General features: G+C 39.5%; 1 long non-coding RNA gene across 1 annotated transcript in view; it reads right to left on the bottom strand.

Annotated features, from left to right (window-relative positions):
- Window positions 1-391: 391 nt before the first annotated feature.
- Window positions 392-19,573, bottom strand: part of LOC103095260 (uncharacterized) — a 68,528-nt gene continuing 49,346 nt past the window's right edge. The window contains exon 2 of the long non-coding RNA XR_001629367.2: window positions 392-629. This is a non-coding gene — a long non-coding RNA (uncharacterized LOC103095260). The remainder of the gene's footprint in view (window positions 630-19,573) is intronic.

Here is a 19,573-nt window from a genome sequence, read left to right as displayed (position 1 = left end):
CAATAGATTAAATATATGATGTGAGTGAGAACAAGATTTGTGTGCCATCTATTGCAAATGGTAATATGAAATGGCAGAGTAATAATACTGAGTACTCATCCTGTAAGGAAGGTAGTTGAGATTCTCTTCACGTTTCCAATGAAATTCTCAGTTAGCTCCTTCGTGAAATCCTCTAAATAGTATAAACTCCATTTCTATTGTCAATAATCTAAAAATCTTTTGTTCCTGAGATTTATTTCTTGCCTGCACCAACATGGACAAGTTTTCCCAATTTTCCATGGGAATTTGGATAAGAAACTTGAATTACTAGGTGAATTTTCCATAGCTGCTGTAACCCTAGCTCATATATAGTATTCAGCTTAATCATGAAATGATGAGAAGTAGCCCTGGATGTCTGTCATATAAAGTTTGCATTGTAGGTCTCTTTAAAATCGAAGCAATTCTGGTCTTCTGGGTTCATATTAGGACCTTCCTTTGCTCTCTGTTGGTCTCCATGTTCTAGTCTCTACTTGCTTCCTTGCTAGAATGATTGCTGACTGGTTTGGATGCCCCCAGTGAAGTGTAGTTTCAAGTGAATGGAGGTGGCACTTCATGGATCCCTGTATGTCTAAGAAGAAATCATTGATCATCTGAAATGACAAGAGAACTTTTAAGGAGAATATACTTTATTAGTTTTGTCAAACTCTGCCAATAAGAAACTAGACACGAATCTACTCCAAGTCTACAAAACAATAACCTATCCATTGCTTAATGTTCTGCCTTATACCTTTTATGTATCCAATGGCCTATGACTAGCAAGTGGTAGTAAATAGTAGATGAACTCCTAACTTTTTTTAAAGTCTATTTATTTAATTAATTACTTTAGAATACTTTTCCATAGTTCCATGAATCATATTCTTTCCCTCCCCTTCTCCTACCTCCCCTCTCATAACCAATAAGCAATTCCACAGGAACCCCTAACTTTTAAAAATATCTTCCATAACTTGCCACAAGCTATGAAGCAACTGTAAATCTATGAAGACAAATAGCTTCTTTAAAAATAAAAACAACAAAAAAAACCCTCTTAAATCTTTAGAGTAGATACAACCTGGCACAGGGTTCCAGAGGTATATTCTTAAAAGAAATCTGCTGCCACCACAGAGAATAGTGAAATGCAATGCCCCTTTGCAAACAATCTATCTGTTATAAAGTCAAGCCACACTAAAAACCAAGGTCAAGGAAATATCACTCAAGGTTACAGAAGTCCTTTGGCTTCCATTGGGAACACTGTGTACCCAGGTAGATGGTTATAGCCTCCAACATAAGACCAGATGTTTCATGTCTACTCAAACCACCAATAGTACCAATAAATTATATTCTTGATTCTCATCTCCTCCAGAGGTCCAGCTGAAAAAGACATCACAAATAGTCTAAAAAATCTTTGTAGGACCTGGGTTTGAATCCTAGCTTTGCTAATTACTATCCTTGGCACCCTGAACAATCCATTTTTCTTTTCTAAGGCTCAGTTTTCTCATCTATAAAATAAAGCCACAGAGTCTGCGGATTCAATCCCTTCTGACCCTTAGTCCCAAAGGTCCCTTCTGGCTCATCATCCTCTGTTCCTATGAGCAGAGCATCCTGGAAAGGATCATGGCCAGGGAGTCTCAAGGACTTGGTATGAATTAGATTCTGAGCTCTATAAGGGCAGGAACTGTCATTTGCCTCTTTCTGAACTCCCAGTGCTTAGCGCAGTGGCTGGCACATAGTAACATTGATTGATTAAAGTTCTACTACATAACTTATTAGCTACTACCCTGATAATGCACTTGACTTAGTTTTTCCATCAGTAAAAAAGGAGTAATTGTAATAATTCTTGCACTGCCTACCCCACAAGATTGCCATAAGACTCAAATGAGATAATATATATAAAATACTTTATCATCAAAAAGCAGTATAAAACTACAAACTGCTGATATTATAATGGCAGAGGGTGGCTCTCTCAATCAATCCTCGGGCGATATTTCCTTTTACCCTAGGCTTTACATTCAGGATTTTGACAGAAACCTAGGAGTAGGAAGGAGCTCCACCAACACTGACCTAATCTAGAAGGGCTTCTAATAACTACAGCCAATTTTGGTCAAAAAGGCCTCTGTGAATTTCCCAAGGTAGCTCATTCTACTTTTAGGTAGCTTGAAATGAAAAGTTTTCCTTATATCAAACCTAAATCTCCTTCCTAGAAACTTCCTCTCAGTGTCCTGAATCCTGGCTTCTGGGTCCAAGTAGAACAAGCCTGATCTTTCTACTTCAGAAGATCCCTTCAAGTGCTAGATGATGGCTCTCATTCAGATTTTTTCTGCTTTTCAAAACTAAGTATGCCCAGTTCCTTCAAGTGATCCTCACATGAAATATTTTCCACTTTCCTCAACAATCTGGTCCCCATCTTCTGGATTCTTTCCAACAGCTCCTAAAATGTAGCCCCCAAACATGAAGACAATATGGGGTCTGACCAGGCAAGAATACAGTTGCATTTGTCTGCTTAAGTCTAGCCAAGTGGCCTCCAACATGGCGCTGAAGGCCAATGTTGCCTTCTATACTCCAGGTCAGGAACAAGATGAATATGTAATTGGAAAATATTTAATGAAATAAATAAAAATACTATTTGAACCCAGAACAAGATGCATGAATTTAACATAAATCTGTACCTCTCTTTCCTTTGTAAAACTTAAATTTTGAAAATCCATTTCATTCTTACTCCCCACCCTTGGATTGGGATGAGAACAAGGGTCATCTGTATAAGGAGGATGCCTCAGGCTCCCCGGCATCCTGAAGACTGGTCTTTGACCCAAACTAGGGTCAAATATGTGCAATCACTGAGATCCAGAAAAAGTGACATCACCAACATTATAAGTTATGGATGAAGACAATTTGCTTTGGCTAAGAAGCAGAGGGAGTGAAGAGGACATGCGATGAGCATGGCAAGGTCAAGTCGGCTAAGTGGAAGGCCATGGGATTATGTGCCTTTTCTCTCTCCCACCTGCTTTCCCTACATAATAAATAATTATAAGTTAATACACAGTCTCTGGAGAATTTTAATCTTAAAAAAAGGTAATATACGGTTTTCTAAGTCTGAGAAGGTCCTAAGTGAGATATCAACTAAGCAGCAGAGTTGAAGTCCAAAAAAAATGAGCAATCCAGGAGATAATTGACTCTTTTTGAGTTTGTTGTCCACTACAAAACTGCAATACCCAAACCACAAGTTTTTAACTTTTGAGTTCCTTTAGGGAAGGAAGGAGGGTGAAGCACATTCGAATCCCTTCCTTCACAGAATAATGTTCTTAAATAATTGAAGGAAATGTTCAATTTCAGTTAGAGGTTAATAGAAAAAAATATAAATATATGTAAACTTGTAAGAGAATATATGTGTGTGTTTGTATAAAATTATATATCACCCCCTGAAATTTATCCATGAATTGGTTCAATGGACCCCAAGTTAAAGACTCCTGACCTAAATCAAAACAGTGAGTTTTGGATTCCATATTGTTTTGGATCCAGAGAGTGAAATATTTTAGAGTAAGAGTCCTTTGATTGGGATTCCTCTAATCAAACTACCTAGCTTTTCCCCAAATTATAAGGCTTGGCCTACTTTTAGCACTTAAAAAGGGATTTCTTTTTGCTTTCAAAATAACAGTAATAAAATATATAGTACAGTGGCACGCCTAGCCAATGTTTTGTTGAATTTTCACCAAACTGTACAAGCTTAGTTCAGGGAACCCGAGTGACTCAGTAGATAGAGTTTTGGCCTGGAGGCAGGAAGACTCATCCACCAAAATTCAAATCTAGCCTCAGGTACTTACTGTGTGACCCCTGATAAGTCACTTAACCCCATTTGCCTTACTTTCTTTATCTGTAAAATAAGCTGGAGTAGAAAATGGCAAACTATTCCAGTATCTTTGTCCAAAAAAATAAATAATCCAAATGGAGTCAGAAAGAGTTAAACATGACTAAACAACCTGTCTGTGTATAAGGGAGCCTTTTACCTACACAAGAAGCAATCATATTTTTTCAAAAGATTTGACAGGAATGGCTTAAAGCTTTCTTGTCTAATACAACTTGCCTTCAAAATGGCGTCTAAGGAAATGTGTGTTATCACCTTAATGTATGTGATAGGGAGGCATAAGTCTGATGGAACAGATAGATCCCTGAACTGGGTGTCAAGAAGGCTTTAGTCCTGGTTTTGCTACCTCCCAAATTTGGGCCTCAGTTTCCTCCACTGAAAAATGAAAAGGCTAGACTAACTAACCTCTAATGGCATTACCAATCCTCTAACCATTCCCCTACCCAAGTACCTTTGTCTCCTTCCAACCCTTCCAGCTTCATTTTAAGCAAGAATATAAATATCTTGAGGCCAGAGGTTGTCTTTCTATTTTTTGTATATATTTTTGTATCTATTATATTCTTCAATATTTAGCACAGTACCAGGCACATGGCAAGCTCTTAATTAATGTATAAACATAACATATATACACTGAGAGAGAAAAAAAATATATGCATATTCCAAACAATAATTATTTTCTATATCTTTTAGCTTGAAATAGGAGAAAAAGAAGTTGCAAGTGAGTATTCATGTATGTGTGTATATATAGTTGTACTTTAATGAGTGAAAATAATTGAAAATTCCATCTGCTACAATATGTTCATGCCACCAACATCAGAAATTTAAATACTCATGGAGTGAGTGGGAGTGCAGACATAGGGTTTTTTGAAAGATCATATGGACAGAATAAGAAAACATCATGTTTTCTATGGGCCAGCAGATGGGTCAGAGAAAAACCACAAGCAGATTTTTCAAACTTGGAAACAAATATTGGAGGCAAAATCCCCCATTATTACAAAGTGGCCATTTCAACAGCTGGGACCTAAAAAGCAAACAAACAACAGTGCAGAAAACAACTGCCAGATGCAATTTTCTCCCCTTTTGTTGATGCCTTCACAAGTGTGTGTTGCACATGTTTTGACTACTTCAAAGGAAAATATACCCACCCCAGACAAAAAGACGCAAACAGGCCCCTGGTTGCTTTCGCAGGTCTATTTTCATAAAGAAAAAAATTCCAAATCCCTTTCAAATAGTTTCCTTATTAAATATTTTTAGAAGAAAATTAAAAAGATGACATGTTCTTCTAACAGGCATGTAGCCTCTAATGGTGTTGTCCTGTGAGCTGAATAAAAGGCATTTGCTTACTTAAAAAAAAGAAAAAAGGTCAAAAAGCCCAACATGAGTCAACAATGTGTTATGGTCTCCAACAAAGCTAATGCACTCTAAAATTGTATCAGAAGCATGGTGTCTAGGACTAAGAAGGTACCATTGCCTCCTATCCTACTCAGAATCCTTCTGGAATGAAAGCACTCCAAGCTTGAGAAGGTTCAGAAGAGGACAATGAGGATGGGAAGAGTTTCAGGAGTCAATGAGAATCAGTTGAAGGAATGAATGATATTTAGACTGAAGAAGAGATTATTTGGGAGTGGGGTGAAGGGGTTGGGTGCAGGAGAGACTATGATAACTGCCTTTGATGGAGCTACCCAAGAAGAGGAATTAGACTAGAATTTAGTTTTACTAGAAAGACTCAATAGCAAGGATGGGTGGTAGTTGGAGAGGTACAGTTTGGGTTAAAATATTAGGAAAAACTTCTTCATAGTTAAGATTTATCCATATCTGAGATATTTCTCAACTCCAGGCCTCAGTTTTCTACCTAGTAAATTTATGAGGAGGTTACTCTTAAATTATCTTTAAGGGACACACCATCTTTAATAATTTCTCTTCTAGACAAAAAAAAACTATATTTTTTAGATCTTTTAGATTGAAATGGGAGAACTGATAGTTTAGTTCTGAACCCCACACTGAAGGCCTTCAGGCCAGGCTAGATGACCACTTACCAGGCAAGATGTGGTAGGGATACTTTTTTAGGTATGTCTAGACTAAATGGTTACTGAGGCCCCTTCCAGCACTGAAATTCTGTGATTGAGATTCAGTCATTTAAAAAATAGATTTGATTTAAAAAATTCAACTCCAGGGGAGCATATATCAATCAACCAATCAATAAGCATTTATTAAATGTTGACTTTGTGCCAAGCACTGTGCTGAGTGCTAGAGATAAGAAAGCAGACAAAAGTCTCTGCCCTCAAGGAACTTACACTTTAAGGAATGAACCTAAGAAATATAGAGGGTTTAAGCTGAAAAGAAGAAAATTTAATTTTGATAGAAGGATAAGATTTCTTTCCGAATTTCAAAAAAATTAGAGCTATCCAAAAGCAGATGGACCTTCTGAGGATGAGGAGTTTCTCCCCTCTTAGATCTGCAAGCAATTTCTAGAGGGCGGCTTATTTACAATATATATGAGATTCATTTTCAAGTGCAGATTAGACCTTTAAGAGTCTGCTTATATCTGAAATTCTCTGATTCTGTGGCAAGTCTTTGGAATCCCCATAGCATCGTGCTCAATGCGTCATGCTTCCTGAAGGAAGTCAACAAATCCTTGCTGCTTGCTTGATAAAGAAAAAAAAAAGATATCTTCTTCCATAGTTCATTAATGGTCTAAACATCCCTTTCCAGACTTTGTCCCCTTTATTGTCTATTAGACACTGAAGAATCCAGCCAATTTTTATGATTTATTTGTGATGCCCCAAATGCAAAATGGTATCTCCCATTTCTTTGAATTTGCACAAGCTGTCCCCCATGCCTGGAAAACTGGCCCTCCTCATCTCTGCACTTTGGAACCCTTAAGGTCTTTTAAGACTCATCTCAAGTACGTGGTACTGGAGAGAAGGAGAGAAAGAAGGGGACGGTAATAGACTATAAGTGCCAATGGTGTGATGGCTTGGCTCTAAGCAAGATAGGCTATGGATCCAGGGGCAGAATCTAAGTGGCCAGTGGGGTAGAGATGATGGGAGAGGCTGGTTTGGAGGTCAGCAAAATGAGGTGACCCTGAACAAGTCATGTGGCCTTTTTTCTCCATCTCAGTTTCTACATCTATTAAACAAGTGGAGTCAGGCTAGATTCTCTAAGATGTTTTCTAGCTCTCACATCCTATGATTCCATGATGAGATTCGCAATAGTACACATTCATAGAGTGACCTATACACCCATGAGACAAACCTAAAAAAACAAAAACAAAATTGCAAGCATGCTTTCTTCTAGGTATAGAATAGTCTTCTTTTGAACATTATAATCCAAAATGCATGTGTTAATCACTTACTGTATACAGCACTAGGTTTTTAGGATATAAAGACAAAACAATATAGAAAACAGTATTTGTCCTGGATTTTCTTCCATTCTATTGGATGGAGAAGACATGTATAAATGCATAAGAAGATGCACTGTGATCTGAGGAGGAAGAGTGGCCTTGCAAGGGGGCAAGTTAGGAAAACTATCAGGAAAGACTTCCCAGAGCCAAAGCTGAACCTTGAAGGGGATTCTGAGAGGCAAAAATGAAAAATGACAATTTCCTTATCCAAGCACCAGGCATGATTCACGATTTGAACAAAAAATTTATCCAGAAACTATTGGCCAGCATTTGAACTCAGTTCTTTAGAAACCCCAAACTGATTGTATCTAGCCAATTGGGGGGGGGGGGAAGGTATAGTCCTGGGGATTACTTTGACCACCAGAGGGCTTAACACACTGACAAAACATGTTAATAAAGTCCTGATAGAAAGCTGTGAGATTCAAAGTAGCCTCTCTTCAACCTTTAAAAGAGATTAGGTTCAAAACATGGCAAAATCTAATTATCTTGGGATTTTTTTTCTACAAAAACAGAAGCAAAGGGAAGAAATCCAAATTGTGCTAGCTGCCAGAAGAAGCCAAAGGCAAGAACAAAAAGGGTTAATTAGCCCTTGGTCATCAAAAGTGATTCACTCTAAATCTTGGTCATCTATATGTTTCCTTCCCTAATACAGTTATAAAGAATTGAATGAGTCAGAAAGGTAAATGAAGAAAATTCTAATTTTTCTCAATATAAGTATTTGCCTTTAGGTCAAACACAAAAACCATAACTGCCATGGACCATAATACCTACTACAACCCACCATGCTGCTGTTGACTCCAGTTAAATGAACTGGTGAGTTAGAGCACCCTTTATTTAACTTGCTTTTCAATTTGATAAATATTTATTAGCCCGCTTACTATATTTTGCTAGGTGTTGGTCACAGAGAGGGGGCTTAGACCTGTGATTTACACTGATACGGGGAACTCCCAGATGAGGAACTGCTTCTCTCAACACAGATAGGCACCTTTTCTGCAAGGTATAGTCTTAGAGTTGCCAAGGGCATGGAGAGATCATCTGGAACACTGAGGGTCACACATCAGGGATGGGCACAGAACCTAGGTCTTACTGGCTTCTAGCCAGCTCTCTGCCATTCTGTGGGTATAATGATTAAAAACAAACAAGTTCCTGTCCTTGAGAAACTTACATTCTAGAGGAGGAATAAGGTAGGTAGAGTACACAAAACAACATGACAAGAGATAAAGAGAGAGAAGGGACCACAGGAAAGATTTGGAAAAAGGGCACTAAAACAATTTGAGGAAAGATAGGTGAGCAGATCTGAGAAAGGTTTGTGGGAACAGAGGTCCCTGAGCTAGGGGAAAAGAAAAGAGAAGAGAAGAGAAGAGAAGAGAAGAGAAGAGAAGAGAAGAGAAGAGAAGAGAAGAGAAGAGAAGAGAAGAGAAGAGAAGAGAAGAGAAGAGAAGAGAAGAGAAGAGAAGAGAAGAGAAGAGAAGAGAAGAGAAGAGAAGAGAAGAGAAGAAGAGAAGAGAAGAGAAGAAGAGAAGAGAAGGAAAGGGAAAAGAAAAAAGGAGGGGAGGGGAGGGGAGGGGAGGGGAGGGGAGGAGAGGGGAGGGGAGGAGAGGAGAGGAGAGGAGAGGAGAGGAGAGGAGAGGAGAGGAGAGGAGAGGAGAGGAGAGCAGAGCAGAGCAGAGCAGAGCAGAGCAGAGCAGAGGAGAGGAGAGCAGAGGAGAGGAGAGGAGAGCAGAGGAGAGGAGAGGAAGACAAGAAAGTTGAAATACAGAGATGGAGACAGAATACATGATGTAAGCACAGGGAGGAGGCAGAGAACTAACTTGTATGAATGTATAAAGAAGAATACTGTATACAGAAATTGGGGGAATGCTGTCATTCCAATATAGCTGAAACACAGATTACATATATGAAAGGGGGTAATGAAATATAACTATCAGTAATGAGAATACTTGTGCGTGAAAGAGATTTCAGGTGTTCAGAATGGCAAACAAATATAAAACAACATGGATGCACCCACGATCAAAACAGTGGCATCTCATTGACTACATCATTGTACGCCGGCGAGACATGCAGGATGTAAAGATCACCAGAGCCATGAGAGGAGCTGAATGCTGGACAGACCACCGATTGGTTAGAGAGACTCTTCAAATGTGCATTGCGCCTCTCCATCCAAAACACACCCAGACAGTTCACGAATTTTACAACATGAGTGCCCAGACAGTTCACGCATTTTACAATGTGAGTCATCTTAGAGATCCATCTTATTTGCAAACATTCCAGTCCTGCCTGGACGACAAGCTGTCTGCCAAGGGACCACTCACTGGAAGCTCAACCAAGAAATGGAACCAGTTCAGAGACACAGTGAAGGAAACATCAAAGGCAGTCCTAGGCCCAAAACAATGCAACCACCAGGACTGGTTCGACGAGAACAACACTGCTATTGAAGACCCATTGAGCAAAAAGAACAAAGCCTTTATGGAGTGGCAAAACAACCCAAACTCTGCTCCTTAAAAGGACAGATTCAAGTCTCTCCAAGCCACGGTGCAGTGTGAGATCAGGAAGATGCAAGACCGATGGTGGGGAAAAAAGGCAGAAAAAATCCAGCGTTTTGCTGATACAAAAAACTACAAACAATTTTTCAGTGCCCTCAAGACTGTCTATGGGCCATTAAAACTCACCACCACTCCCTTGCTATCCTCTGATGGTGACACTCTCATAAAAGATAAAAAAGGCATCAGCAACAGGTGGAAAGAACACTTCAGTCAGCTTCTCAACCGACCCTCTTCAGTCGACCAAAGCGCCCTTGACCAGATCCCCCAAAACCACATCATTGAACAACTTGACATCCCTCCTTCAAAAGAGGAAGTCCAAAAAGCCATTAAACAAATGAGTGCAGGCAAGGCACCCGGTAAAGACGGGATCCCAACCGAGGTGTACAAGGCCTTAAATTAAACTAGCATATGGGAAGAAGAAGACATGACCCCAGAACTCAGAGATGCCTCCATTGTAGCCCTATACAAGAACAAAGGCTCACGAGCAGCCTGTGACAACTACAGAGGCATCTCACTAGTCTCCACTGCTGGAATGATCTTCGCCCGTGTTATACTCAACAGACTCCTGTCATCTGTTTCAGAGCAGAACCTGCCTGAATCACAATGTGGCTTCTGACCAGATCGCAGCACCATTGACATGGTCTTCACGGTAAGGTAAATGCAGGAAAAATGCCTTGAGCAGAATCTAAGTCTCTACATTGTCTTCATAGACCTGACAAAGGCATTCGACACAGTGAACAGGGACACATTAGGGGTGATCCTTAGCAAGCTCGGCTGCCCAGCAAAATTCGTCAAACTTATCCAGCTCTTTCATGTCAACATGACAGGGGGAGTCCTATCTGGTGGAGAGACTTCCGATCGCTTCAATATCTCCAATGGCGTGAAACAAGGCTGTGTCCTCGCTCCAGTACTATTCAACCTATTTTTCACCCAAGTATTACGACATGCTGTGATGGATCTAGACCTGGGCATCTACATTAAATACCGACTGGATGGCTCACTATTGGACCTTCGCCGCCTGACTGCAAAAGCAAAGATAACAGAGAGACTCATCCTGGAAGCTCTCTTTGCAGATGACTGTGCTCTCATGGCCCACCAAGAAAATCATCTTCAAACCATTGTGGACAGGTTCTCCACCACAACAAAACTGTTTGGCCTGACTATCAGCCTCAGAAAAACAGAGGTGCTGTTCCAACCTGCACCAGGGAGGCCAACTAACCAGCTGTGCATTACAATCGACAGCATGCAGCTTTCCAACATCAACACTTTCAAGTACTTGGGCAGCACCATCACCAATGATGGGTCCCTAGATCATGAGATCAATGCCAGGATCCAAAAGGCCAGCCAGGCACTTGGGCAGCTGCGCTGCAAAGTCCTCCAACACAGTGGTGTAAGCACTGCGACGAAGCTCAAAGTGTACAACGCAGCGGTCCTCAGCTCGGTTGTGAGACATGGACACTGTACCGGAAGCACATGAAGCAGCTGGAGCAATTCCACCAACGTTCTCTCCAGTCAATCATGAGGATCCGATGGCAGGACCGAATCACCAACCAGGAAGTCCTCGACAGAGCCAACTCCACCAGCATCGAAGTCCTGGTCCTCAAAACCCAGCTACGATGGTCTGGACACGTCATCCGCATGGACCCACAGCGAATACCAAGACAGGTATTCTATGGTGAACTGTCAGCTGGACTCAGGAAACAAGGCTGACCAAAGAAAAGATTCAAGGATCAGCTAAAGTCAAACCTGAAGTGGGCTGGCATGACACCAAAGCAACTAGAGCTCGCTGCCTCTGACAGAAGCAGCTGGCGAACCCACATTCACCATGCCGCCACCACCTTTGAAGATGAGCGACGTCGACGTCTTGCCGCTGCGCGTGAACGCCGACACCAGGCCACAACCGCACCTCCCGTAACAACTGGCGTCCCAGGCCCCGTGTGCCACAAACTGTGCGCCTCAGCCTTTGGACTCCAAAGCCACATGAGGCTACATCAATAGATGATAATGCACAAAGACAATGTCATTCTCAATCACCGAGAGACTACCACTATACTAATGAGAATACTGAATCTAGAGTCAAGAAAACCTGAGTTCAAATTTAGCCTTTGACAATTAGCTATATAACTTGGACAAATCACTTAATCATTGTCTGCCTTATTTTCTTTATCTGTAAAATGAGAATGGGAATAGTACCTACCTTTATTGTTGTTCTAAGGGCTATTATAAGAATAAAAAGGAATAGTATTTGTAAAGTGCTTTGCAAATTTTGAGGTGTTGCATAAATGCTAGATATTATTACTGCTGATAATTATTGTTGCTATTAATAATAATGATAGTAAGTTATAATAATAGAAATAATAAAGATGTAAAGATAATAAAGAACTACATCATAGAACTGAAATTCCAAGCTAAAAGGTCTACATTTTATCCCAGAGGCATAAGGAGTCATTGGGGTTCTTTGAGCAATCATACCTGTGCTTTAAGAAACTTATTTTGACCAATCAGATCTACTTCTCTTGCCTCCTATATTGTTTAGGTGAGCCTCAACATAACTTGTTATGGGAACAATAATAATAAAGATAGTCTGTATTTGACCCTCCCCATCCAAGGAGGAGTAAGTTCTTGGAATATTGTTTCCCCAAAGACACTGGACTTCAGTTTGGACCACAAAGATCACACATTTTATGGTCTCTTCCATCTCTAAGAGCCCTTTGAATTCTTTGACTTTCAGATCCAATTCAACATGAGTGATATGAGGCATTCGGGTCACCGCAGAGTTTTCTTCCTCCTCTGGATGGGTTTTCAACATTTTGTCCATGTGGGAGATGTGGACATTAATGGTAGCTTGACTCTCATATTACTGTAAAGTAATAGCACTGTGCCATGCAAAAACTCCTTAATGTCAACCATAACCTTCATAAATGGGTTTGTAATGAGAAACCCTTGTTTGTCATAGAGGAGGTATGATTGATGGCGTGTATGAGCAAAATGAAGCCACAGTGACCATCTCAATAACACGAGCAGCTGCCAAATATTCATTTAGCAGAATGAGTTTAGAAAACTTTGAGCAGATTGCTTTCACAAGGCTGCTTTCAACAAAAGGAAACATAATTAACGAGCTAATATCAGCATGTGTCTGGCTAAGCTAATGAATATCAAATTACACAGAAACCTGTATAAATCATCATTACCCTGAATTTTAATTGAACTTGCAATTAAACATGACAAATTTTATATACACTAAACCTTTAATTTATACTTTCAAATAAGGAATAATTTATCATTTTTAGTATTTCATAGTTAATTTCCCAATATGTGCACTTCTAATTAACAAGGACAGACAGGAATAAAAAAAAAAAAACACTGTTCAACAGCTCCATTGATTATAATACCTCCACACCCCCACCCCTTGTAAACAATACAACAGGAAGGATGGGGGTGGTCACAGAAGGTCCCTCTTTGGCAGTTTTGGAGGATGAGATGTTTGTTTTAAAGGGTAATTAGGAACCCCCTACACCCGGCCCTAATTTCCCAAAAAAGAGAAAAACAGCAGATGTGATGGGTTAGAGAAAAGAGTCTCTCTTCCCTTACTTATAGACTTCAGTTTCAGACTCCCAATGTCACTTGCTTGTAGGACTCCAGGAACTCACTCTCTGGCAAGAGGCAGGAAAAGATGGACCTTCTAGCACCAAGCAGCTCTGAATTAGCCATGTCTACTGGCATAGGAAGCCTGAATTACACATCTATTTGTTTTACCTGGCCTTGGTTGCTAATGAGCTCTGGAGATGGATTTGCATTTTATTATTATAATTACACCACTATTATAAACACACTTCCAGAGACCTCAGCATAAAAGCTAGCAATGCTATTAAAACATGTATATAGATACACCTACACACACACATATTCACATTTATAAAGTCACACACACTCACATGCACACACACATCTATTGGCACATAAGTTGATAAGACAGAGTGGAAAAAGGGCTGGAAGGGAAACTAACTGGGTTTGCTTTTTCTGTTAATTTCTTCATATTCACAAGTGAAATAGGGACTCTGATGGGAAACATCCTGAGATTCCAGAGACCTAAGTTTGATCATAGCCATGGCTTGAAGAACATTACCAGTGAGGTCAACTAGGTGGCTCAGTGGATTGAGTGTCAAGACTAGAGATAGGAGGTTTTGAGTTCAACTCTAGCCTTAGACCTGATTTCCAATTCAGCTTCAGAGACTTGCTAGCTGTATAACCCTAGGCAACTCACTTGACCTCTATTTGCCTCAATTTCTTTATCTTTAAAATGGGAATAATAATATCTACCTTCCAGAGTTATTGTGAGGAGCAAATGAGATAATAACTGTAAAATGCTTAGCATAGTACCTGGAACACAGTAGGTACTTAATAAATGTGAGCCATTATTTGAGGGTCAAATGAGATAATGTATGTGAAGCACTTTGTTGCCCCCAGTGCTAAAAATACAAATTGTATTGACTAATCTTTACTACTCTTTTGCCTTGGAACCAGTACATAGTATTGATTCTAAGGTGGGAAGGAGGGAAGAAGGGAGGGATGGAGGGAGGGAGGAGGAAGAAGGAAGGGAGGAGGAAGGAAGGAAGGAAGGAAGGAAGGAAGGAAGGAAGGAAGGAAGGAAGGAAGGAAGGAAGGAAGGAAGGAAGGAAGGAAGGAAGGGAAGGAGGAGGGGGAAAGTAACAGAGGGGAGGAGGAAGGAGGACTTCTTGGTATCCTGTCTTCTCATCTGAAAAGAAAAAAAAGGAAAAACCAAAACTAAAACTAAAAAAGAGAGAGAGAGAGAGAGAGAGAGAGAGAGAGAGAGAGAGAGAGAGAGAGAGAGAGAGAGAGAAAGAAAGAAAGAAAGAAAGAAAGAAAGAAAGAAAGAAAGAAAGAAAGAAAGAAAGAAAGAAAGAAAGAAAGAAAGAAAGAAAGAAAGAAAGAAAGAAAGAAAGAAAGAAAGAAAGAAAGAAAGAAAGAAAGAAAGAAAGAAAGAAAGAAAGAAAGAAAGAAAGAAAGAAAGAAAGAAAGAAAGAAAGAAAAGGATTTTGGACAAGTATTCCTATGAGGTTAAAACAAAGAAAAATGGGATATGGAAACACATCCATCATAAGGCAAAAACATCCTCCAGATGTACTATGTCATTATCATCACTACCCTAATTCTGAGAGGAGAGAGGAAACTTTCCAAATAAAAGGATCCAAGACCACCAATGATGGCCAAACATGAAAATATAGTTCACATTTCTATAGCACTGGGAAATAAAGTGCTTCACATATATTATCTCATTTGTTCTTCAAATGATGGCTAACATTTATGTTCCAGGCACTATGCTAAGCATATTACAGTTGTTATTTCATTTGCTCCTCACAATAATTCTGGAAGGTAGAAGTTATTAATATACCCATTTAAAAATTAGCATATTGAGGCAAATAGAGGTTAAGTGACTTGCCTAGGATTATACAGCTAGTAAGTCTCTGAAGCTGGACTGGAACTCAGATTTTTCCAACTGCAGGCTGGTGCCACTGAAGTGCCCCTCAAATGCTCAAAATACAATAATGGCAGCAGGGTCTTACATTTATCTTATATTTCAAAGTGTATTCATAGCTCTTCTTTCATTGATCTTCGATATACGACTGTAGGGGCAGCTAGATGGCACAGTGGAATAGAGTAGCAGGCTTGGAGTCAAAATCTTTTCTCAGACACTTCTAGCTATGTGATCCTGGGCTAATCACTTAATGCCAATTGCTTAATTCTTGCTGCTCTTCTGTCTTAGAATCAAAACTTACAGTTGATGCTCAGATAGAAAATTGTTTTTTTAAAAGATAAAACTGTGAGGTAGATAATGTGGATTTGACAGATGATGAAACTGAGGCACAGAGAAATGAAGTCATTTAGATAAGGATTACAGAGTTAGCTAAGCAGACCAGGACTCAATTCTCAACTCCTAACCTTGTATATTTTCCATTAAATGATATCCTATGAGGTTCTATATTCTATGAGGTCAGGAAAATACTGATGATGAAGAAGAAAATGAAGAAGAAAAGACTTTCCATGACTCGGGGGAAGAGTTGTTCTTGGGATTCTGTCTAACTAACACAATCCTGGTACAATTGTTAATACAATTGGATGCCCTGCATCTTTGGCCAAATGATTCAAGAGAAGAGGTGAAGCCTTAAAGCATGAGGTTGGCAGAATGTAGGTCTGAGAGTTTTCTATAACCGGATGAGAAAATGGTGGCCTGTTGAATTCTAGTCATGAAAAAAGGAGAAAAAGATAGAAATATATTAAGGTGGGATCATGGTCATGAGATCCACCATTGATCTGGGAAGAGAATAAGTATTTTCAAGCTCCTATTATTTGTCAGGCACTGTGCTAAGAACTTCACAAATATTATTTCATTAGATCCTGGAAAATGGCTATGGCAGGATGTGAAAATAGGACTTCATGATTCCAAATTCCATGTCCATATCTTGTTTTGATATTATATATATATATATATATATAATATTATAAATGATTCACAACTGTGGACTAATCAATTTAATTAACAATAAATGAATAAATAACATATATTCAGCACCTACTATGTTCCAGGCACTGTGCTAAGGGCTGGGGATACAAAGAGGTAAAAGAAATTCTCTGCCCTCAAGGAGCTTTGAATCTAATGAGGGAGGAAACATTCAAACAAATGTATACAAAACAAGGTGTATATAGGATAAATAGGACACAATAGGTGGAAGTCACTGGCATTAAAGGGGTTGGGGTCAAAATATAGAGGCAGAAAGAAAAATGGAATAGAATTAAAGAGAGAAGATGTCATTAAAACATATGTATACATATATGTACCTCCTCCCTCCTCCCTCTTTCTCTCTCTCTCTCTCTCTCTCTCTCTCTCTCTCTCTCTCTCTCTCTCTCTCTCTCTATATATATATATATATATATATATATATATATATATTCACATATATGTGTGTGTATGTATTTACTATTTCATTTTAATTTAGGCTTTATTTTATATTATTCTCCTTTTTAAAGAAATTATTCATTTATTTGTTACATTAAAATTTGCAAGTATTTCCTTCCTTCCTTAATATATCCTCCATTTCCGGCAAATTGGCCCTTTCCTGTGTATGATAATTATTCTCTCACTTTTTTGCCTTTGCCTAAGCAGTGCTGGCTTTCTTGAAAACACAACTCAAGCCCTTCTTCTAAATGAGACCTTCCCTAAGCCCCCCATTAGTGTTGTCTCCTTCTGAAAATCATTGTGTGTTCCTATCTATTTATTTCTTGTGTGTACGGGTTGCCATCGCCCATTAGAAGGCGAGTTCCTTGAGGCCAGGGACTTGTTATGTTTTTGTCTTTGTATCTTCACTGTCTTGCATAGAGTAGTTGGTTAATAACAGTTGGTCAAATTGAATTGAATCCAACAACAAATGGTCATTTAATTTCCAGAGCCATGACCCCAGAGAACCCCATAGCAGAGGGCTGGGCGGTAGAATGGATTTGTTGGGAAACAGTGCTTGTCCATGCCTATGAAGCAGAGGGACAAATATTTTCACACATTATCAGATAGCCGAGTAAAACAGCCTCCCCTAGAATTTACAACTGAAGGCTACCAGAATTTACAACTTGTGAAATTGTGGCTGTCTGTATTTTCTCATTATGCTGTGTGCCAGCTGCAGATAGAGTGTGCACTTTCTTTTTTTCCTCTATTTTCCTTTCTCCCCTCCATCTACTGTCTCACCACTTCCTAGTTAAACCTTGTCTCAAGTTATCAACACTCTCTGGAGAGATAAGGCTCTTCTCACTTACAAGCTGTCACTAATAATCGAACTTTCAAGACTCCATCTCCAAGAGAGACTACGGGAGCCACGCAGGTCACGAGAATTAACTGCCACCAGTCCTCACAGAAAACTCTGCTCATCAATCTACAGCTTTCTCATCATAATTAGAATAACGGCTTTGAAAATTTGGGCTGATGTTGGCTTGGTCTTATGCCACAAAGAACGCTGATTAAAATCTTGGTGTGAAAGTTAATGATAAGTGCTGGTGGCGTTGCCGTGGAGACAGGGACAAACAATTCCCTCTCCGTGACATTTTCAATGTCCTGGAGAAGAAAAACTGTCCTCTTTAGTGTGGTAGCGTATGAAGCTTATTTATGGCTACAGGGCTAGCTGGATTGATGACTGTCGTAACATACTGTCAAATCCTTTACAGACACATTCTTTTTTTTTTCCCCAAGCCCCTGGTGCAGCAAGGATAAAATAAAATAACAAAAACAAATCCTGAAGGGGGAAAAAAATATCCAACAGACCAACTGATGGCCACTGGTGGAACTCTCCCTTGTCCAAGACCCCTGGAATTAAAACTATGTGACCATACCCCTGGGGAACTCTGCTGTAGAGAGCTTAGCCAGAAAGACCAATGGCAAAGCTGTCAGATCACCCCAGATATAGGTCTATGGGGAGAAAGAGTCCTGCTTGGACCATCTGTCATAGAATAAAAAATGCTCAAAGGATGAAAGGCAGCCTGGTAGAAGTATAGTTTGGAGTAATAGTAGTAGGTGGAAGTAGTTTGGAGTAAGGAAGATCTGACTTCATGCCTAGCTTCAGACACCTACAGGCTCTATGACAGCTAGCCTCAGTTTTCTGTTCTATAAAATGGGAACATAAGAGTTATTGCCTTTAGAGGGTTCTTGTGAGGCTCGGGCAAGAAGACATCTGGAAAGTGCTCTGCCAGCAATAAGGTGCTAGATAAATGACATTATTATTATTAAAGACAGCTAGATAATACAATATAGAGAGCATTGAACCTGGAGTGAGGAAGACCTGAGTTCAAACTCAGCCTCAGACAGTGAGTTACTGTGATTCTGGGCAAGTCACTTCACCACTATTTGCTCCAGTTTCTTCAGTTGTGAAATGGGAGTAATAAGAGCACCTACCTCCAAGGGTCATTGTGAGGGTCAGTGAAATAATAATTATAAAGCATGTAGCACATGATACATAATAGGAACTTAATAAATCCCTATTCCCTTCTATTTTCTTATTATTTATTATTATTATCACCTTTATCATTACAGGAGCAGACCTGGTTATAGAGAACTCCTAGAGGAATAATTTCAATCTGTGCAAAGTGGTACCTTATCAAGCAACTTATACACCATTTTCTGAGGCACTGAGAAGTTATATGACTTACCCAGGGCATATGTATATCAGAATCAAGCCCTAAACCCAGGTGTATTTGGCTTTCAGGCTGGATCACTAGACATTTAAGTTATGGTGTTATAATTCCTCTCATCATTTTCAACAGAATTCAGGAAGAAATTGTCCTTAGACATGTTGCTATCCCGTTATTTAATGTTCTACAAATAATTTCAGAGGGGAATACATTGTCTTGGAATTCTAGGAAATATTTTCATCTTCTGCAGGCTCACAGAAAGCACTTTGAGGAAAACTTGTGGCAGACTGGAAGACCAGAAATATATGCCCTTCATCTTATTCCCACATGGTTTGGCTTCCTTCTGCTAGGTCTTTATATTTTGGAAGCTTTTCATTACATGCAGTTTTGAGATGAAGTCTTTGTGATGGCATCTATTAAAAATTTCCTAAAATGTTTATCCACAGTGTTAGGGTAGGCAATCACAATTCTGACTGCAATAATGCTCTGGTTTTTATTACAGTTTATTTGTTGAATTCTCAAGGATATTTTGTGACATTATTAATTACTGTTTCATCAATTTCA

This window comes from Monodelphis domestica, chromosome 1, assembly GCF_027887165.1.
Source record: "Monodelphis domestica isolate mMonDom1 chromosome 1, mMonDom1.pri, whole genome shotgun sequence".
Taxonomy (NCBI): Eukaryota; Metazoa; Chordata; class Mammalia; order Didelphimorphia; family Didelphidae; genus Monodelphis; species Monodelphis domestica.
Note: the sequence above shows the minus strand (reverse complement) of the source record. Positions and strands in the feature narration are given on the sequence as shown.